Source organism: Sorex araneus, chromosome 1 (genome assembly GCF_027595985.1).
Source record: "Sorex araneus isolate mSorAra2 chromosome 1, mSorAra2.pri, whole genome shotgun sequence".
Classification (NCBI taxonomy): domain Eukaryota; kingdom Metazoa; phylum Chordata; class Mammalia; order Eulipotyphla; family Soricidae; genus Sorex; species Sorex araneus.
This window is the reverse complement of record NC_073302.1, coordinates 90,595,980-90,599,533: the sequence shown is the minus strand read 5'-3', so window position 1 is coordinate 90,599,533 and position 3,554 is coordinate 90,595,980. Positions and strand designations below refer to the sequence as shown.

The window sequence follows — 3,554 nt, the reverse complement described above, 5'->3', positions numbered from 1 at the left end:
CCCTTCTTTGAGTCATTCTCACTGTATTTGGGCACAAGACTTAACAAACGATGTCTAGAAAAAAATGGAAGTTTCTTGTCAATTTCCATGATGTGAGAACTCAAGATCCCAAGGACTGATGATGGAGAATTCCACAGTAGAGCTCTTAGCATCATCATAGGCAAAAGAATATTTGAGTCTCTTCAGATAATTATTTGAAGGGTGCACAAAAGTTAAAAATAAAATGTTTATAATTCAGCAATTCTAATTCAAGGTAATTAGAATGAAAATGAAATAATCCCAAATTAAAAGTGGATCTTAAAAGAATGTTTTGTACACCCATGTTTATAGCAGCATCACTCACAATAGCTGGAGTGAAAACTACTCATGTCCATGAATTGATAAACACACGTGGCATGAATATACAATATCATTCAGAAATTCAAGAGAACAAAATTCTATATATGTTTTAACATGGATGAAATTTGAGAACATCATACAAAGGAAAATAAAGTTTTAAAAATTTTATATAAGGCCCAGAGCCTTGGAGTTCTAGCCGGTTCCTACTGTGGTCCTGTAGCCGCCTGTCCCCCTTTCCTATTCACCATGACAGATGCTGCCGTGTCCTGCGCCAAGGACTTCTTGGCCGGAGGGGTGGCTGCAGCCATCTCGAAGACGGCGGTAGCGCCCATCGAGCGGGTCAAGCTGCTGCTGCAGGTACAGCATGCCAGTAAGCAGATCACCGCTGATAAGCAAGACAAGGGTGTTATGGACTGCGTGGTTCATATCCCGAAGGAGCAGGGTGTCCTGTCCTTCTGGCGTTGCAACCTGGCCAATGTCATCAGATACTTCTCCACCCAGGCTCTCAACTTCACTTTCAAAGATAAGTACAAACAGATCTTCCTGGGCGGTGTAGACAAGAAAACCCAGTTTTGGCGCTACTTTGCTGGCAATCTGGCATCTGGGGGTGCTGCTGAGGCCACTTCCTTGTGCTTTGTCTATCCCCTTGATTTTGCCTGTACCGTTTAGCTGCCGATGTGGGCAAAGCTGGAGTTGAGAGAGAATTCAAAGGGCTTGGTGTTTGTCTGGTTAAGATTTCTAAATCTGATGGGATGAAGGGCCTGTATCAAGGCTTCAATGTCTCTGTGCAAGGTATTATCATTTAGCGAGCTGCCTACTTTGGAATCTATGACACTGCAAAGGGAATGCTTCCAGATCCCAAGAATACTCACATCTTTGTCAGCTGGATGATCGCACAGTCTGTCACGGCCGTGGCTGGATTGACTTCCTATCCCTTTGACACAGTGCGTTGCCGCATGATGATGCAGTCAGGACACAAAGCACAATTAACTGCTGGAGGAAGATTGCTCGTGATGAAGGAACCAAAGCTTTTTTCAAGGGTGCCTGGTCTAATGTACTAAGAGGCATGGGGGGTGCTTTTGTGTTTGTTTTGTATGATGAAAACAATAAGTACACATAAGTGATTTTCTAGGTTTCTCCTCAGAACAGGCATGATGTGTTATAGAACTTGAGCATTCTCAACTGCTGTCTATTTATCAGTGGCAACTTAAGACTGGTTGAAAATGGGAAGCGATAATAGTCATCTGACCAGTTCTCTCGCAAAGCCATTTCCACAACGATGATGGGACTCAATTATATTTTTTATTTCAGTCACTCCTGATAAATAACAAATTTGAAGAAATAAAAATGATCTAAGATACAAAAAAAATTTTATATATGGGTTGCACACACACAAAATACTGTGTTTCCACTTAAAGCGGTTTGTAGGGGCTAAGGGAATGGGGGACAGAAGCTCAAAGAGTTATGCAGATGATAGTACTAGTGTCTGCAAATCAAGAGAGCAGTATGAGTGTGCTATATTCTTGCAATAGTTAGTGTAGTCAATTTTATGTTATGGATATTTTACTACAAAAATGAGAATCTAAAGTTGTGGTGTAAGAGGAACTATTATACTTTACTAAGGGGTTTTAAATAAGTTCAACAACTTTGGCACTTGCCAGTTATATTCAAATAAAGATACACCAAAAATTGATAGTATGAAGAAGTGCAACATGAATAATGCTTTTATAACTAATCTACACTATGCTCTTGACTTTGAAAAGTCTTTTGTATTTCATTTTTTGGGGGGGTCACACCCAGAAATGCGTAGAGGTTACTCCTGATTTTGCACTCAGGAATTACTCCTGGTGCTGCTCAGGGAACCATATAGGATGCTGGGAATCAAACCTCAGTTGGTTGTGTGCAAGGCAAATGCCCTACCCGCTGTGCTATTGCTCCAGCCCCAAGTCTCTGTTTCTTATCAGTTAAAAATTACAGTCTCAGAAATCAGCCACAACTGCCTTGCTATTTCTCCTCCTGGCTGTATCTTCTTACCTTCTCTATGCTTCATAAAGAAGCACATTGCACTTTTCCAAGGCCTGAAGTTACCTGTTCTCCCTTCCACAACTGCTATCTCTTCTGTGTCAAATGCTCTTCTTTCACTTATTCACTGACTAATTCTGCTCATTCTTTGGTCTCTGAGAAACCTTTCCTGACTGTGGCCCCTTTCTCCTCTTTTTGTGACAGGTTGAGCTAAGAATCACATTGCCCTGCAATCCCTCTGACATAGCACTTGATACACTGAATTGACAAGGCTTGTTTATTTGACTGGAGCTTATTCTAGATTACAGGAAAATAATACTTCCATTTCTGTGCCTTAGTTTCCTATCTGTAAAATGTGTCAAGTGGATTCATGGGGTATTCTGACCAGGGAGTATAAGAAAATTTAATGAATAAATACCTGTGTGTCATTAAGAGGATCTCTGGCATATACTCTCTGCTGGCAATAAGTTATTATTTTGATATTTGAGGACAGTGACCAAATCTATCCTTTCTATATCCTAGCTCCTGCCTCAATATTGGCACAGAGGAAATTATATTCATTAAATTCATGAAAGAAATTTAAAAACTTTGGGGGCAAGAGAGATAGAACAGGTCAGGCATTTGTCTCGCATGAAGCCAAAACCCAGTTTTAATTTCCAGCACCCCATATGCCCCCTGAGCCTTTTAGGAGTGATTTCTGAGCATAAAGCTAGGAATAAGCCATGAACACTGCCAGATATGACCCTAAATAGAAACAAACAAACATAAGAACTCTATAAAGGCTAAATAATGGACTAAGAACATTGATGCTTCAGAGAGTCCTGTGGGCTTGCAGGGTACGAACTAACTCAAGCAGTCAGTCTAGTAAGTGAGGGCTAACAAGGCCTTGAACTATGGCAGAGGCTTAACTGGGTGGTTCCATGGGTGGGTCTGGTAGAGCTTCTCTGCTTTCAGCAGTCAAGAGTCTGCCAAACTGCTTAGGGAGCCCTCAAGATGCAGAGACTGAAATTTGGAGAAATCTGAGAGGACCTGACCTGTATCCATTTATTCAAAGGTAAATGCAAGAAGCAACACCTATATATGATGGGGCAGAAAACTTGGCTTTGAGCTCAGACACACCTGCTTATGAAGCTCAACTCTGTACATAACAAGTTGTGCTTTGACCTTTTTGAGTCCAATGTCATCATCCAAAA

The 3,554-nt window shown here is 41.1% G+C and overlaps 1 pseudogene; it reads left to right on the top strand.

The window, feature by feature from the left end:
• The first annotated feature begins 585 nt into the window (after positions 1 to 585).
• Positions 586 to 1,659, top strand: LOC101540224 (ADP/ATP translocase 2-like; annotated as a pseudogene).
• The last annotated feature ends 1,895 nt before the right edge of the window (positions 1,660 to 3,554 follow it).